The following is a 19,671-nucleotide window of genomic DNA, read 5'->3' on the forward strand; positions in this document are numbered from 1 at the left end:
CATGGGAAGGAACACAACATGGACTTAAAAGTGCTCTTCACTGGTACCTTTAGGTCAGTGGTGGGTTTCAATTTTTTTTACTACCAGTTCTGTGGCTTGGTGGGTGTGGCATAGATTAATGGGTGTGGCAGGGGAAGGATACTGTAAAATCTCCATTCCCACCCCACTCCAGGGGAAGGTTAGTGCAAAATCCCCATTTCCTCCCGATCAGCTGGGACTTGGGAGGCAGAGAATAGATGAGGCGGGGCCAGTTGGAATTTTTATTACCAGTTCTCCAGAACTCGTCAGAACCTGCTGAAACCCACCTCTGCTTTAGGTGCCACCCTGGGGATCCCAACTATAATACATTTCATCAGTCACTTGGCATGCTCATGATAACTGTATACTCTTTATCAGTGGAGAGCTAAATAATTGTGTGTGTGCATTTCTGTTACTGTAATTCCCTTCTTGGAAGCTGGAAGAGATTAGAGAAAGGTGCTTGAGGAAGGAATGAGGCAAAGTTGGTTTGGAGGACACGACCCTGAAATATATAAGGTCATTGAATTAACATCTGTGTACAGGATTGCAATACTGTATGCTCATATCTCTCTGCATCTTGTGTTCCAGGATTTTTTTTTAGAAGTATGGTACTCCTAATAAGTTCACAGTCATAGATATAGTGACTCAGTATGCTTCTATTTCAGCCCATTATCAAACGGTTTGCAGCTGAACACCTAAATTGTGATTTGTGCTCATGCCTGTGACACAGACAGCTTGCAAATTAGAGCTGTTAGTGGGTTAAATTCGCTTTAAATTCTGTTCAGATAGCACTTTGTTTAATCCCAGTGGCTGATTCAGCAAGCCTTTCTGGTCAATTAGACTTTAGTGTGTTTGCAGTCTAATTCTAAAGAAAAGTCTTTCCTCTGAGGTGGTCATACTTTTGACTCTGAGCTATACTACTGTTTATGCACCAACCTCCTCTTTCTGCACATTTGTGTAGGGCAAAAACTCTGTTTATTTAATGCCCAATTTAGTTGTGCCTCGTCACTCTGAAATTAATAATTGCTTTAGATGTATGGTACATTATGATGGGTATCAATTATTGACCTGAATTCAATGTGTTTCAACTACCCATGCATGCTGAACAACAGAACCAAGGGGATCAACCTATTAAAGCTCTTGCTTTAATGTCCTGGTTAATCTTAGCATTCTAGTTCAAAAGAAGAGTTATGCTCATTCCATCTTCATACTTAAACTGAGAAAATCAAAGATACTTTCCAGGTGAAGTGCTACGATATTCTGCTTTGCAGGTCCTATAATACTTGAATACAGTTTTTCGTATCACATTACCAAGGCTCAAAGAGAAAAGTTACTCTTCATACACCAAGGGTTTCATAATCAGAAACTAAGTTAGCAGGAATCTGATTCCATTTTTAACAGCCAGCCAGACCTGTAGAGACATATTAAGTCAAAAACCCACAGAAAATGAAAAGTGCCTATAGGAAATCTTGCAGGGTTCAGTCAAGGGCAGTTTCATGTGACCTGACAGATTGGAAATAAAAAGGCTGCTATTAGTTCCGTGTCAGTTCTTATAGTGAATGTTGCAGAGTAATTGTGGGTGTTAAGCTGTCAAATATTATCAAGGGTTAATAAGGTTAAAGAAGTAAAAAGCTGGCCATAATATAGAGATATGGATAAATATATGGCAATAAATAAGAGATGTCACATCATATGGGGAAATCTAGATTGAAACTGGGAAATATAACAATTCTCAATGGAAGATGATAAATATTAGTTAAAAATATTCCCCACTGTATATTCAGTCTGGCATTTTGTTTTCCATAATGGTCAATGGGAGCCCACAAGCAAACCATGAAGGTAAAGTCTTCCTATGATTCCCAATCATCGTTTTCTATTATAGTTCAAATGTTGCTTACCCATAATCATCTTGAGTGTCTAATATGCCCACAACTTTCCAGCTGATGCCATAATTTGTTCTCTAAGAATGAGGAGATCAGCGTCAACACAATTCTCCTACAAGAGACACTCTATATAATGCAGACAGTACCCCTTCCCCACTAGCTTTTTGCATTCAAGTATCTAATTATTAGTTGGGCATTTTATTTAAATAGTTGAGCTATGAAAAATTGGGAAAAGGAACATCTTGAAGTCTAAGTTCCAGAAAGGAGGAGCCATAACATCATAGTTAAATGTGTGGCCCTTCTCCCCACCCAATATCTTCAGGTAGAGTTAGATAACTTCTCTGCTTGAAACTTTGGGGAGTATTTTGCCATCCAGTGCAAGAAAATGCTGGAGTATGGGGACCAACAGGTCTAAATTAACAGAGGATAATTTAGAGATATGTTAAATGATTTAACTTAACCCTTTATCATGGAACATCAGAAGCATTTTCAGCTGGACTGTCTTCCAGAAATATCTCTTTTTTTAATATACCTGGCATCCCCCAACTTTTGCTGCAGCCCATTAAAATAACAGTGCGTTGTTTAACAAAAGTGAATATGAATTAATTATTGAATTGCATCCAACTTTGGAGAGAGGAAGTTTAAAGAGAAATTTGGACAGATGAATTACTTGGGAATGGCTGAAAATTAAATAAGGACAAGTACTGAATGAAAACTACAGAGTGGATAAGGCCTGTTAAGCCCTTTTGAGGAAAGTTGCTGGGATGTAATAAATTATTATGGTTGTTGCACAGTCAGCCAGATGTTCAGATTGGATTTGTCTACCTGTCAAGTCCTTTCCCAAGGACTTGGGATAGGAAGATTTTGTGGTGTTAAATGTATTGTCGCAGGATATAAGCTGTAAGCAGAGTAAAGCTGCCTTTGCAATTGACTGATCGTGATTTTGTCAGGTGATGGTTCAGTTGTTTCGGGATCAAGGTACCTATTACTATTGGCTCTACCTTTGCTTTCTTTTTCTAAAAGCAAATTATTATTATTGTTACTATTATTAATTATTTCAGAATGTCTCAAAGTGCATTTGCAGAACACACACTCTTTTTTTAATTACAAGGAAAGCTAAGATGTAACCTAGTTGTAAAGGGCACCAAAAACATGGAGTCTGTTGTGAGCTACAATAGAAAACCAAGCTTTCAATGCTTCTTCATAGCATGATTTTTTCCCCACAAGCAAGTTGTGTAGCATGGAACTGTGCATTCATTTATTGACACTTTTTAACGGGGTGAGCTCCCGTTACTTGTCCCAGCTTCTGCCAACTTAGCAGTTCGAAAGCACATAAAAAATGCAAGTAGAAAAAATAGGGACCACTTTTGGTGGGAAGGTAACAGCGTTCCGTGCACCTTTGGCATTGAGTCATGCCGGCCACATGACCATGGAGACGTCTTTGGACAGCACTGGCTCTTTGGCTTTGAAACGAAGATGAGCACCCCCCTAGAATCGGGATCGACTAGCAGATATGTGCGAGGGCAACCTTTACCTTTATTCTTTCCCAAACTTGGTTGTGGTTTAAGGTGGTCTCTTAAGGCTATTTGACTATAGACTGACAAGGTGGCTCAGTGGCTAAGACACTGAGCTTGTCGATCAGAAAGATTGGCAGTTCGAATCCCTAGTATAGGTCTCCTGTGTGAGCAGGGGGTTGGACTAGACAACCTCCAAGGTCCCTTCCAACTCTGTTACTGTTAACTGCTTAACTGACTAGAGCTGCAAGAACTGTGGGGCTATTGTAGCATGATCTCCTTTTAGTTTCTGAGGTTTGCAGTGGAACAGGATCATGCTCTTGGGTTTCAACACTGATTTTTGCTGTGTTTTTGTTTCTGGCATCAACTTATTTAATCAATTAATTTAAAAAATGAGTAGCAGGTACTTCTAGAGGAGACGTACAAGATTATTCTCTGCTTAATTGTCTACCTCAAGTTTTGTCAGTGGCTTTTATTATCTTGTGATTATAGAATTCAAAATGTTTCTTAAAATCTAGCAATATCTGAACACTATAAGCATAATTTACCAATATGGCTTACCAGTTTGAATATATTAACGGAGTCCTGTCAATCCCTGACTCTTAAATGGGTAGCCAAGACTCTTTGTGTTTATTTCATAGGCATTAAAAGAAAAGCAATACAAGTTCACAGCTACAGCTTTGTCTGGAAGGGTGAAGGAACAAGCTTTCAACATGGCGCTGATTCTAAGTTACACCTTATGGATGCTGTGTGAACAGCAAGTTCTGTATAATATTGGTTGGAAAACGCCCGGTAACAGTATGTCAACCAGATAGGGTAGGGTAAATAACCTGTTTGAGCAATGCCTTACAGCAAAGCTATAAGAGATTGGCAAAGCCCTGACCTACTCCATTAACTGCACAATCCTGGCTTAATTAGCATTGTTTATGACTAATTATTCCGATACAGATTCACTCGAGCTGTCTTCCACAAACCTTACTGCAGTCAAAATATTAAGTAGCGGCATGCTGATTGGGATAGATTTTTTTTTTTTCCATGAAGGAAGGAATGGCGGTTAATTTCTAATTGATTGCTTGGTAGAGCTCCTCCTTGTGTTTCACCCCCAAGGCTTGACTTGACGCCATCTGCCTGGTGTCAGTGTTTGGAAACCAGCTGGTCAGCTAAACTACGTTCTGTGGGAAGCTGGCAATTTAGAGCAAGCAGCAGCGTAGCCATCAGCATGCTAAAGAGTGATTTTCACTTGTGCTTTGATAATGGTGCCTTAAGCCTTAATTATGCTGTATGACAACACTGTTCAAGAACTATCAAAATAAACCCTTTCAAGACATCCACTATTAACAACTTTGGAAGAAACCTTGTGGACTTCTTTGTTCATTTTCAAAACTAACATGTAGACCAATTCAGATTCCTTTTGTCCCCAATCTAGAATAATTTTTGAAGCAATAGTTTCTATTTTGTTTCTTATATAGAGAAGTATTGAGTGCAAAAAAAGAGAGATGGTTTAGTATTGTTGATGTAATTTTTTTTTGCTGCAATAATGTCTATAATAGCCCTGCAAAATCTGTAATTGGAAAGGAAAAGCAGAATTGGATCCATTAAGGCCATGTAAAATTGAGACTTTCAACTAATGGCATTAAAGTATTATAGTGACTGTAAATGGAGTAATTGTCCCATTGTCAATACAATCCTTTAGGAACATCTGTGATGCAGGAAAGTGTTTAAGAGTAATGATGTGGTACCAGGTGATTTTCGACTGGTACATTGGTAACTAATTAAGGAGAGAAAGTTAGCTTTTGATTAAATACGATTTAGAAAACAATAGAATTGAATGGGATTATTAATTTGTTATATGAAAGTGCCTCGTGAACCATTCTTAATTGAATGTTCCATTACCAACTTCTTTCTACAGGAAAAGGAAGAGCCCCCTTTATGAGGGTCCCTTTTCCAAATTGGATCTTGATTTTATTGTTGCAAATATCAATAGAGTTCAATCAGTAGATAGTCAATACAATCATATGTAGTAAAAATTGATCAATCAATCTGCATGGCATTATATTTTTATGTCAAATCGTAAGTCTTGGAAAGTTAAGTTGGCGACACATATTGAAGTGCCATCCATTTTGTTGTCTGTTTCTGAAGCTCATGTCCATTTATAAGAGAGATTTGGTTTTTAAAATAAGACTTTGGAGAAATGTAGATGCTCCTAAGGAGAAACCATTTGTGACCTGAAATATGCAGAAGGCAGCTGCTCTCCTTACTCTTTACACAGTTTGCATGTGAATTGGTAGTTTTGATAGCATAGAGAATTGGAAAGGACAATATTGTTTTGATAGCATAGAGAATTGGAAAGGACAATAAGGAGGCTGGTGTGAGCTCTGAGTCACTAGTACCCAAAGAAGTATATCTTTGGAGAAAGAAATTACTGAAGACATATTATAGTAGGTTTGGCATTTCTAGAGTTAATATAAATGTGGGAAGAACAAATGAAAAATGATAGTTCTTTCTCTAAATTCTTGGTTTTAATAAATTATTGTTTGTATCTGGTTATTGGGTAGCATTCTTGTGGTTTTGCTATTTTTCATTTTGCACCTTGTGCCTAGTGGCTTGAAAAGATGGTGCCTACAATTTTTTTATCTCCTGTCTTTACCATTATGTGACATTTCATGATGAATCTGACACTTTCATTGCCTTGCAAAAATATTGTTTCTCAATCTTTAAAATACTGACTTTGGCAACCTTTTCAGAACTAAGGAAAAAAATGCAAATATTAATGAGGCTGATATAAAAACATTTTTTCTCTATCATTTTTATAGTTGCTATAGAAACACCTTGGCCTTCACTCTTGCTAATTAGTTGGATTTTGCACATTTTATATTTGGAAATGCAAATCAGTTTTCATAAATTATTACTTATTTTTCTATTTATATTTACAGTACTGATATGCATATACACACAGGAAGCTTGAGATATTAATTAGCTACATAACACAAATAAGTGTGACATTTATGGTCACAAGAGAAACCTGGTTGGTTTTTCAAATATTTGAAGGTAGGAATACAGAGATTTTTTTAATATAGGGGAAAGAAAGTGAATTTTAACAGGTTGAAGGTTTATGGGAGTGATAAAATGCAGCTGTTTGGAATACGTGTTTTTACAGATTTCAAATCTAATAGTAGATTTAACCTAAAGAACTGCAATTCCATCTCAGATCTGTAGGCAGAATTTGGGAAGTGTGTCTATCTGATTGTCTGCTTATTTTTGCCATTATAAATGATTAAGGTTTGACTTTGTTAACATTTAAAGAAAAATATTTCTGTCTTGAACTATGGGAGGTCCTGCTCAGTGTGCTGTTCAGCCAATTCTATCCAGTTCGGGTGAGCCAGTAGCGACAACTGCAGGAGGCTCTGCCCACCCTCCTGGACGTCATCACATCCCGTTTTTGATGCTCTGTGCATACGTGGAGATGGCACGCTCCCATTTGCAAATCAGTAGTGAAAGTAAGTGAATACCACCCCTAGTCCTGCTGGATATTTGGGGAGCACAGAGATTAACAAATACACACAGTTAGGGTGGCCCTTTCAGTCATTAATTTTTTTTACAGGTAGGGACATGAAACTCTTGTGTTTTTGGGTATTCAGAAATCAGACATAGAACAAGATGTTGGACTCAGGGATTAGATAAACTGACTGTTTTAAATCATGATTTTTAAATCATGTGCATCCCAGCTGGGGCTGCAAATACCCTTGGAGTATAAGCTCCAAATATCCACCTTGATCTTTGAAAGTCATTTTACCATCTGCATGATTTAAGTTGCATCTGTATCTGTACATATTTTTCAGGCTTGCAACAATCACCAGACTGAATTTGGTAATATTATTTTTGACTTTAAACTGTTATATATAAATATCACATTTTTCTGTTAATATTTATTTATGCAAAAAGATCAGAAATTGATAAATGCAAAATGACCCTTGTCAAGTCACACTTTAGGGAAGACAGTACTAGAAAAAGAAATATATTCCTAGCAGAGTTTGGATTTGGAATGTATATTTGTAGGTGGACAACCTCAACATTATACACAATATTTCTGGATTCGTGGTTAAATATGATGCTAAGAAATTGATCTGATTTCTTGACATGCTGGTTCCAAATAAATCTAAAATTTGAATGCAAATTTTGGTAAAACATGTATCTGTTTAATCTAAATTATTGTTAGATTGTGTTAATGGTGTTCTAGTGTTTTTAATTCTTTAATATAAGTTTTATGAATTTTCTGTGTTTGCATTGTGGTAACATATGTGGAAAACTGCATACACATTTGCAACTCATTTGCAATTGCAATTCGTGTACTTGTTACATATTAAAATTGAGTGAGCATAGGCTTCAGTCAGGTCCGCCAATCCGGCAGGGAAATACTCAAACCTCATTGGCTGACCCATCTGACAGCTCCCTATAAAAGGGCATGCTGTCAGACAAGCCGACTGCTGGGTTGTACTGATCTACTAATAAAGAGCTGTTGTTACTGTTAGCACAGAGTCCTGTCTCTTCCATCTCCCAATCTAACAGTACTATTACTACTATTACTACTACTACTACTACTACTACTACTATTAGGTAAAGGTTCCCCTTGCACATACATGCTAGTTGTTCCTGATTCTAGGGGGTGGTGCTCATCTCTGCTTCTAAGCTGAAGGGCCAGCGCTATCTGATGACAATTCCATGGTCATGTGGCCAGCATGACCAAATGCCGAAGGCACAGAGAACGCTGTTAGCTTCCCACCAAGGTGGTCCCTATTTTTCTATTGGCATTTTTACATGCTAGGTTGATAGAAACTGGGGCAAGTAACAGGAGCTCACTCTGTTATGCAGCGCTAGGGATTCAAACTGCCAAACTGCCGACCTTTCTGATCGACAAGCTCAGTGTCTTAGCCACTGAGCCATTGTGCCCCCTCACTACTATTACTACAGTACTAATAATAGTAATCCCCCTTTTTTCCCATTTACTGACAATGAGCATGCAGATCCCTCCTTCATCTGAATTGTATTTCTGTTGCAGGAATGCACAATTACTGTCAGCCCATGGGTGACACAAGGCTTTGATGCTACATATTGTAATGATCACATTGTAAAAACAGGTTCAGGGGTTTCTTTCTTTGTTCTTTCAAATTTGTATCTTAATGTTCCTAGCAAAGCTAACCCTTGATGAAATATACCCTTATGCCTATGTAAGGCTTGTCATTCATGTTGCCCTTTAGAACTTCCCAAAACTCTAAAATAGGCAAAACAAGGCCAACATTTTTTGGCCTAATCCAAAAATTAAAAAGTTGCTGTCAGCCTGCAGATGGCCTCTGAGCCACACTTTCACAAGCCTGATCTTTCAGCAGGATTTCTATTCCAATTTCCCACAACCAATACTGAATGCTTTATAGCACTGAATATCAGAATCTTTATAACCTTTGTATTTTCTTCATGTTCTCTTCTGTGATCTTCATACTTTTCTTTTTTAAATTCATTATTATCATAGAAGTAATACATACTAAGCTCGATATTCAGATGTGTTTGGGGAACTTTGTTGTATATCACCGAACAGGATTAGCAACTGCGATCTTTTGATCAGTTGAACAAAAAATAAATAAGCATGTTTTGTAAGAAACTTATTCATTACCACAAAGAGTGTCTTTGGCAACATGGAGTGGCAATTCAGCAAAAAAGTGCAGGCTCAGCCTCAGGATGCCACCATATTATCTTACACAGTGACCCAGGCATCTTTGAAATAGCATGAAATAAAATAAAAATAAAATGTCTTAAGTCCTACATTGAAATCTCCTAAAATCGCAAATTATCATGAGGCTTAGAAGTTTTGTGTAATTTTGTCAATTTAAATGAAATCATATATTTATAACTTTTAATGGCGCTGTGACCATCCTAGAGCCATGGGTGAATTCATTTAGGGTTATACAGATACTACTGTTCAGGTGCCTTAATGTGGGGAAGAGGCTGATATTGTGATACTTAAATTACATGTTTAAGTATCACAATATCAGACATTATAAAGACATTATCTAAAATGAGAGAGCCCTTTCCCCTTTTATAGATGAAGGCTTAAGGCCAAATCAGACTAACTTTCTAAAGGCTAATTATGGAATCCGTGGGGAAAAAAGATTTGAGCCTAGACTGAATTCTAAATCTCTAAACATTGTTATTGTTAGTTGTGAAGTTGTGTCCGACCCATTGCGACCCCATGGACAACATTCCTCCAGGCCTTCCTATCCTCTACCATCTTCTGGAGTCAATTTAAACTCATGCCTCAGTGACTCCATCCAGCCACCTCGTTCTCTATCATCCCTTTCTTCTTTTGCCCTCATTCATTCCCAGCATTAGGCTCTTCTCCAGTGAGTCCTTCCTTCTCATTAGGTGGCCAAGTATTTCAGTTTCATCTTGAGGATCTGGCCTTAAACCACTATTAAATTCTCAGAGTAAGTCTTGCTTAAAACTCACTACTGCAAGCACAAGAGGACACACTCTGCATTAGATTTTTAAAAAGATGATTTAAGAGGTTGCCATTTTATTCTTGTATAAGAAAAAAAGATGAGGCAGAATGAAAAAACAAGGAAGAAGAGGAGCCAGATAGATTCTGTACTGTTAAAGGTTAGCCAGATTTTACCAAATGTCATGCGAAACCATGGAAAAGTGAGGCCGTCCAATCTGGTGCAAAATGTCTTCAGTCCCACATTGCGTAAACAAAGCAAAGAGTAGTTTGTTTCTTCTTTCTTTGCAAGGCTAGAGTACTTCTTTGCAAAGAATATGTGACATTTGCTCTGAATATAAGGAAATACTCTGGTGTATTTTTGTAATAAAATGCCAATAAACAAGCATAATAATAATAATAATAATAATAATAATAATAATAATAATAATAATAATAATAATAATAATAATAATAATAATAATAATAATAATAGAAATACCAGAGGCTTTTTAGTAACAAAAGGCATTTTTCCCATATGGAGGAATAATCACACTATCTTAAAATAGGCTTTCTGGCTTTTTTAGGCTACTCTGGCAAAGAATTATGTGTAACAAGAAAGAATTTCCTTGTCTCAAGCTCAAGCTCACCAAAGCAAACAAGCGCTTGAATTCTCGGTTGTCATCAAGCCCAGGAAGGTCCTTGCAGGATCACAAAACAAATCAAGCCGTTGAGGGCTTCCGGGCAGCCAGCTAACAAAAATATACTATCAGAGGATGCAGCCCAGCAAGCACTGTGGCTGTCACAGCAGTAGGCCCCCAATGTGGGCATCCGTTCAAGAGCTTTACTCCCACATCTGGTGAAACTGTGACAATCGGTGTCTGACCATTTTAGGAGTCAGATACTCTGGGCACCAGGAAGTTGATTTGCCTTTCACTTCCTTAAGAAAACACACATTAATATTGAAGCGCTGCCTTCATAAAGCAGCATTTTGTCTTGGTCTCTGGCAAAAGTTATGTGCTGAGAAAGTTCACTTGGATGCAGCCAACCGTATCTACATTTCAAATATTTCTGAGGACATTTGCAAAAGAAAGCCAATTAAAGCCTGGTGACCCAATATTGCTCTTTGTGAGAGTTATTTATGCCTTAAGTCTTCATTGTTTTAAATAAAGTGCAAAGAATGAAACCTCTGAAATACTTCCTGTGAAGTAAATGAAGACATCAGTGCTTATCATGTTTTTCCTACTATTATTTTAGTATCTTTCTTCAGACAGGGGTGCAGATGACATAGAGTTATCATTTTCATTACTATGCACAATATCAAAGGCCTCTTGTTTTTTTTCCTTTTCCCATAAAGATTGTTATTTTATACAAATCCTGCATTTTTTGTTTTTAATTGGGTATCATAAAAATGTCTTAAATGTACTGCTGCAGTCCAAGTTCTTGATGATCCAAGAAACAGTTAATTTATTTTAATTTCCCTAAAGTTTTGCCACTAAATAGTTACTCCATTTTTCTCTCTCCAGCCCCTTTTTCTTTCTCTGTGTGAAAGGCAGCAGCGGCAACAAAGAAAACAAACTTCTTTAAGGATAGTATTGCATTTGAAATGAAATAATCTATTTTTTAAAATATATGCTTTCAATACGTAAATCTTTATCTGAAGTTTATTTGTAACAGCTTTTGACCAAAATAAAGGTCAAAGGCTTACATTCAGGCACTGAACTTTTATGAAATTCTCTTGTGAGAGCTTTACCTTTGCTGCAGTGATATATGATAAAACCTTTCTTATTCATTTGGCTCAGCAATCAACATTTGAAATAACGCATATTACTTTAAATAAGTACTTTATTGAAAAGTACCAGTACAAAGGTACTTTAATGTAGAATAAATTCAGTGATCCAACAGAATAAGGAAACCTTAAACAAGTAGCTTTTTATTCTTTATTTTTAGAGTTCTGTTCTACTTTTCTAACAAAATATTGCTTACAAAATATTAAAAATGAATTGAAACATGATAATGTGAGAAACCCAACTAATTATTTACTTGCATTAAATCAGAAGTTTGATATTTCTGAAAACAAAAGAGAACAAAAACTGAAACCAGTTACATTTCCCCCCCACCATGGTACTAATCCTCTATGCTTAGACTGGGTTTGTGTTATTGAGTTGTTCTCCTTTGGAGAAAAATCCCATGTATATGAGTGAGAGAATCATGGTGATTAAAAGTATGATTACAAAGTGGGAAGTGACTAATTCACATTTGACTTTCTTTGTGAACTAACTAAAGTCCTAATAACTGTAACCTCTCTTTCTCAGCCTCATTTCCTTCCCCTTTTCCTTTACCTACAAGAGTTAATAATACTGACTTATTAAGCAGAGTTGTTGTAAATTTTATAACTAGACTTACGCTGTTTTAATGTTTGAAAATGCTATGTGAATGGTGGACTGGTACCATAGTAACATGCTTTTCTCACATGTTGGGGATTGTTATATGACATAAATAACTAGTACCATTTACTACCCATGCAGCAGCATTCTCCACCAGTTGAAGCTTCTGAAGGATCTTCAAGGTCAGCCCCATATAGTCAGCATTGCAATAATCCAGATGAGAGCTCACATGAGAGGGCATGAGTGATATTGAGCAGGACTTCCCAGTACTGAAATGAGTGCAGCTGGCACACAATCTGAAGGTCTCCTTGCCCTGGTCATAGTTTGCTCTTGAGCACGAGGACTCCCAGATTGTACATCAGGTCTGTCTGAGGCAGTGCAATGAAAGAAGGTTCCTGGTACCAGACAGTACAAAATATATTGCTATCCAAAATTGTTGGTTAAATAAGGACTGATGGAAACTCATTAAAAGGCTTTGTATTTGTGATAGTTGCATGCAAAATCCTAACATTGTGGCTATATTCAAGATGGGGTTTCGTCTTGTAAGTGCCTCTAGATAGAAAATAGGCATTTTGGTAGTCAAGGTATAACTGTATTGAATTAATTATGTTATATAATCATTATATTTTCAAACAAATATAAATAAAATAGAAATGAATGACTCAAATACTGCTAGAACACAGATCTCTAAAATTCAGTTCTTCACGTCTGGAGTTAAAATATTTTTTGCCTCTTTAGGGCAGGGGTCCCCAACCTCTGGTCCGTGGATTGGCACCAGTCTGCAGCATGGCAGAAACCGGGCCACTCATGAAAGCCTTCATCTGCAGGATGCATGCAGCATCCCTCCGGTCCGTGGAAAAGCCTCTCTTCACGGAACTGGTCCCTGCTTGGGGGCTACTGCTTTAGGATTACTCTTTTTGCAAAATAATTTTGCAGAACATGACTATATGGGGGGCATGGAATGGCTTCTTTGATGGTTAGGAGGTATTTTTTTACATATGGGAATCATTTAACCCCCTCATTTGTAGCATATGAATAGTCCCCTTCCCATATTAACACAGACGAAAAATGCTGACTTACATATGTGTAGAAATGAATAATATTAATTATTAGTGAAGAGAGGCTTATATAGTTGTGATGGCAAGTGTTTGTTGGACTGGCTTACTGTATTGTCATCTTTATGGAGCTTATTTAGAATTTTTTTTAAAGAACAGATTTCATTTTTTTTTGTTCTTCTTGAAGTGTTACTTCTTTTCTTGAAATATAAATGTTTTCTTTTATGCTCTAAATACTTCTTGGCTTGTCTGCTCCCTCAGGTGCCAAAGCAGTAGCCAATGGACTGTTCAAGAACGAAAACACACTTAACAGATGCTCTTTCAACCTTTCCTTTCTTAATGGGTGATTCTGGTACCGGTACATTCCATGCTATTTCTAAATAGCAAGAACCGATTTTTAGCTATACAGAGCAAACCTGTATCCCTGAAAAGTTACTTTCACTAGTGTCTTGGTTGAAAGCATAAAATGGTGTTTTGTAAGACAGCTTAAAATGCCTAGTTAAAATATCAATACTTTCTCCTCAGAATTGCACAACCAAAGCCACAGATTTCTAAAAATACTTTCTGTGCTGGGAAATTATTCTCAGAATATATTTTTATTTTTTAAAAAACTCCTGACCATGCTTTATTTATCTATTTCTTTTAAGTTTTTTAAGAATTTCATATGCCTAAAGAATAAAGCAGAGGATTTAATACAGGAAGAGTTAGTGAAGATGAAAAAAAAAGTAGCTAATAATTAGAGAATAATAATAATTAAAAAAACTAATAACAGAATTCCTATTATGTGTTAAGAAAATGCTTCCTTGTGGCTTTTTAATTCTAAGTTATAATTCTGGCTTTCTAATATCAGACTTGCTTTTCTATTGCTGCCTCTCCCATAATACAGTTTTGGGAAATTCCACTAAAAAACATTTCCCTATCTCATTCTGTTCTTATATCCAAATCATAAGAAAATATGAACCTTTCTTTCCAGGAGTACACACTTTATTAACGTCTCTAGAATTTGTTAACCTTCATAACTGTGTTTTGTTTGTATGCTTAGATTGCAGATTTAGGGAGAAAGAGATTCAAACTCTGTGGCAGACCAAGAGTTCCACAATTCAGATTTGTATTAATACTTGAAAACATAGCGGAAAGGTAGCTGGTGAGGTAATTCAGGTTTTTTTTATTATATTAGTACATGCCAAATATTCTGGGATTGTAACTTTTAATATCCTGCAATTATGAATTATGCCGCAACATCTCTGGAAGGCAGCATGCCGAGGAAGGCTGATGCACAGTAACTGACCAGAGTAGATGGAACACAATCTCACTTTGTATAAAACAGCTTTGTTTCTGGTTTAAAATCAGGAAAACCTTTGAAAGGGCAGAAAAGACTGGACACCCAGGCAGTAAATCTTTGAAACGTGAATCATTGGGACAATCAGGCTGTAAGAGTAATAGTAGATGTGAGAATAACATTTAAAGCTACTCAGCAAAGACATGGTAACTGAGTAGACTTATTCACAGGTATATATGCATAGAAGAGCAACCTTTGATTTTATATATATGGAACAGACACATGTGGAATTATACCATAACTTTTTCTTATATCAAACTATTCTAGTATACTTTTTAGAATGCATTACTTTTCTTTATATCTGCTCCTATTCTGTATTTATTTACTAGGCTATGAATCCATGAAAACAATTTGCACAAATAAACAAATGTCTGTTCAGGTTTTAAAATATTTTTCCCTTAGCTATTTTATGTTATTATATTTATTGCCATTGTCATCATATATCCTGCCCTTTGGTCTAGCTCCTCAAAGTAGCTTACAGTAATTAACATGTTTCTGAAAGTATTTACAAATTGTCTGTCTGTCTGTCTATTTGTCTATCTATCTATCTATCATCTATCCATCCCTACCTACCTACCCATCCATCCATCCATCCACCCAGATTAAGCTAGATTTGGTTCATAATGGAAGAAAATTTTGAAGGACTTACAGACAACAATATTTCCCAGGCTTCTTCTTAAATGATGTAGACTATTATGAGACCAAAAACATTTCTGAAGACCACCAAATAGTTTTGTGCAGAGATGGCAGCACAGAATCATAAACTATCATGACATAGATGTTTCCCTGATGGCATCTGCTGTACTCCAAAATGAATGAAGAAATGAATCTATATATAACATTGACTGAAATTTCATGAAATATTGACATTTTAGAAGAAATCTTGTGATATTTTAGATTAGAATACTAAAATCATACAATATTTGGAAATCTCCCAAGATTTTAGCCATATATAGCTATTATTTATGTACTATCTGCAGTATTCTTGCAGACCAGAGCTTGGAAATCATTGTTATTGAGAACTTGGTGAACAGATTAAAACCAAAACGCCAAAAACATATTGATAAATCTGTATTACCATTATTGCATTACTTTAGTACTATTTTTTATCTCCAGAGAGGATTTAGTTCACAAAGGATCTCAGGCAATGACTCTTCTTACAGGGTTATATACTGCTTTCTGTATGTTTATAGAGACATTTGCCTATTATAAGCTTCGTTTATGCAGAGCATTATCGGATCTTCAAACACAGGCTTTATTTGTCTCTAGCTTTGGATTATCTCAAAGTAGCCAGTTTATTGGCTCTGATTTGGTGATTATTGCATTTAACCCTTTTCTTTGGGGAGGGCAAGTAGATAGGAAGAAAGAAACTTCCTTTGAGTGTATTCTGCCTTGACAATCATGTTCATTGTTTGTAGCAAGCATCCCTGCTATCCACTGATGTCCCTTGAAGCTTAATCTATTGTAAAATTAGATCATCAAAATGGCCACAGTTTGCACATTTACATACCAATGCTTAACAGTTTATGAAATTATTCAAATGCTGTGAAACTCATAATGCCACTGAAGTTGTAGCACAGTTCATGTGTAAGTGATATGTAAACCATGCAAATGAGCAGAGACCCTTTCTTCTTTAAATTAATCTTTCAGAGGTTGTTACCCTGCCAGTTTGATTGCAATAAGAACACAGATTTTCTTCTCTTGATGGTGAAAGTGCTTTAATCCCCCTTTCCAAAGGTCAACTAATCTCCAGTCTTAAGTGCAATGGATGCAAATACACTACTCGTGTACTGTTCTTCCTAATTTAATTCTCTTCTAAGCTTTCATGTCTAAATCTAGTAATGTATCCAGTTTAGGAGGAGGTCAAAAGGTTTCTGTTCCTGTAAAATTTAAATTGACATCATATACTGATAATGGTAGTCAGTACTCTAAAATAAACATTTGCTACCATTCTTCCTGCACATCATTTTGTGTAGTTGGATCTGTGTGCTCAGCTTTGGTGCTATTCTCTTCCAGTTTGAGGTATGTCTACTGCAGTGGAATGCTGCGCTGGAGAATACATGAGAAGCAAAAATTGATTTGTTAATAATTCTCTGGTTATCCTCAGCTAAACTTGCATTCATGGTGTGCTAAGTGCATAGATATATAACTCATTTTCTTTGAGTATAGTTATGTGCAAAAATATATGCTTAATATTTGATTTACCTAGCCTTTTGATAAATCGTGCTTCACATTTTCCCTGTGGTACTTACTTGTTCACTTGAGTTCCCCATGAATGTTAATTTGCCTCATAAATAAAACTTGGCCAATTCTGGTTCGTTTTCATTTTCTTCTTGTAACTTAAAATGAAAGTTGTGATGAAAAGACAGCAGCATAGGTTTGAGAGCCTTACTAACATGAATTTCCCTTGCAGTGTTTTTGAGAAACTTTCATTTTTCAGGACTTTTGGATTTTTTGTAGAAAGGAGATTAATCTGACAAATAATGATTACTCTGGGAACTTCCTATGGGTTGAAAGAAAGCCCAGGAAGAAATCATGGCTGCTGGGTTCAATCATGTAGGAAGTCACCAGATGAAATACTGACAATAATGATTACTCTGGGAACTTCCTATGGGTTGAAAGAAAGCCCAGGAAGAAATCATGGCTGCTGGGTTCAATCATGTAGGAAGTCACCAGATGAAATACTGACAATAATACTTTGCAAAACATCCTGTGGTGGTTTAAGATACTCTGCCTAGAAGTATATGGGGGTCTGGGCAGTTAGAGAAAGCAACATTGTTAAACTGAAGAGAAAACCATTGTTATCAGCAAGGGATGCTTCAATCAGACTTGCCAGATAACTCTCTTGTTCTTGAGGATTATTTCTTCCTTTCTGCCACTGACAGAATCCAGAGTGTTATGTATTAACAGTTGTGCCTTTAAATATTTGAGCGGGAAATCAGCACGTTGCTGATTGGACGAAGCCTCCAGCAGAACTGTATAAAAGGAGAGGTTTTAGCCCCAGCCTGTTGCTGGGTTCACCCTATATTAAAGAGCTGTTGTCACTACCCTGGTCTCCAGCCTCGTTACTTCCCGAACTTAACATTGGCGACGAAGGTGGGATATCGAGGCTAAAGGAGAACCAGAACCGAGCTGAAGCACGCTAGTTCCGAACCCAGCAAACTCAGGGCAGAAACGCGGAAATGGCAAACACGCCACCCGCACCGCATAACCCGGCAAGGAGAAATGGGGAACATATATGACCCGTTTCGAAAGCTTTCTAGAAGCCAACGAACTACACCTGATAACCGCAAGCGGGCTTACTCCCTAAGCCATTGCGGGCCGGAGGTAATCGAGATTGCGGAAGCCCTGGCAGACCCAACGCCGATACAACCGGTATCGTGGCCGACTCTGCAGACTTTGCTGAAGAACCATTTCGCACCGACGCCCAAATACGTGCAGCGGTTTGAATTGGAGAACGAGACAGATGGAGGGCGAGTCCATCGGTGACTACATGGCCGCTTTAAGAAGAGCGTCCAAGGACTGCGGATACCGAGACTTAGACGAAGTGCTACTCGAGCAACTCATCCGAGGGGTCAAGGACATCCGCCTACGGCGACGACTGCTAGCCAGGAGCAACCTGACACTAGCCACCGCTCTGGACGAGGCCAGAGCACACGAAATGTCTACTAAAGCAGCAGAGACTCTGCAAAGCCTCTTCAATCCAAGGCGAGCGCAAAGCCAACGCCAGTACACCAGGAGGAGATTCAGTCCGAATCCGAAGGTGAGGCGAGGATGAGGAAGGGGTCTGCCGGACCGAGAAACGCGACACGGAGGACCGTGACGAGTGCGGAAGCTGCGGAGGGCAGCATCAGCGCCAACGCTGCAGGTTTAAAGACGCAACATGCCGGCGGTGTGGGAAGAAAGGACACTTAGCTCAGGTTTGCAGAGCGCCCAACCTTCCCGCCGAAAATTCAAATCGGCCAATCAAAGCGGAACCGGAAAGGCGGCCCGCGATTGGTTCAAACAAGAAAGGCGCCAAGTCTAACCAAACGACTGTCATTATAGGCGCGCCTCAACCAAAGTGGAAAGAAGATTTTCACAAAGCCCAAGATCGAGGGAGTACGGTGCAGGCTTGAAGTGGACACGGATCAGCGATCACCATCATGTCCTGGGACACCCTGGCGAAGTCGCTGCCGTCCGTCGCGGCGCCATCTGCAAGCACAGCGGCTACGAGTGCACGACTACCAGGGAATCGCATCCCTGTTCGAGGGACCACCTCCGTCCGAGTCGAGTACGGCCCTCACAAAAGACCCTGCCCATCACGATCGTCGAAGGAACTCTGCCCAGTCTGTTGGGACTAGACTGGTTTCGTGCCCTGGGCATGGGAGTGACTGGCATCTACAGAAGTGACTGCAATTTGAAAGACATTCTCTTTAACGAGTTCAAGATGTCTTCAAGGACTGCCTGGGCAAGTACAAGGGGACCCCTATTTCCTTCAACTTAGACCCCAGGTAGCCCCCATTAGGCTTAAGGCGAGGAGAGTCCTTTGCCCTAAAACCAAAATTGATAAGGAGCTGGACAAGCTCATAAATCAGGGGTTTTGGTGCCAGTCGATCACGCAAAGTGGGAGACGCCAATCGTCACCCCATCAAATCGGACGGGTCAATTAGAATTTGCGCTGACTACAAGGCGACGCTTAACAAAGCCTTACAGAAAAGCGCTACCGGTTCCGTGGTGCAACATTTATTGCACTCCTTGGGGCAAGGGCAAGTCTTTGCAAAGTTAGACTTGGCCCAAGCCTACCAACAACTGCCAGTAGACGCCCGCACAGCCAAGCCCAAACGATTGTGACGCACAGGGGGCATTCAAGTGCACCCGATTGCAATTTGGGGTTAGTGTGGCACCAGGGCTGTTCCAAAACCTGATGGAACGACTACTGCAAGGGCTCCCAGGGTAGTTCCTACTGATGATGTCCTAATTTCAGGGGAAAACATGGAGGAATTGGGGGAGCGGTTAAGAAAGGTCTT

General features: G+C 38.3%; 1 protein-coding gene and 1 long non-coding RNA gene across 6 annotated transcripts in view; one reads left to right on the top strand and one right to left on the bottom strand.

The window, feature by feature from the left end:
- LOC131190954 (uncharacterized) overlaps window positions 1–10,741 on the bottom strand; it is a 31,255-nt gene extending 20,514 nt beyond the window's left edge. Inside the window, exon 1 of the long non-coding RNA XR_009153378.1 lies at window positions 10,532–10,741. This is a non-coding gene — a long non-coding RNA (uncharacterized LOC131190954). The remainder of the gene's footprint in view (window positions 1–10,531) is intronic.
- Window positions 1–19,671, top strand: part of EBF1 (EBF transcription factor 1) — a 412,485-nt gene that overhangs the window by 100,173 nt on the left and 292,641 nt on the right. The window lies entirely within an intron of this gene.

The sequence above is a fragment of the Ahaetulla prasina genome, chromosome 2 (assembly GCF_028640845.1).
Source record: "Ahaetulla prasina isolate Xishuangbanna chromosome 2, ASM2864084v1, whole genome shotgun sequence".
Lineage (NCBI taxonomy): Eukaryota > Metazoa > Chordata > Lepidosauria > Squamata > Colubridae > Ahaetulla > Ahaetulla prasina.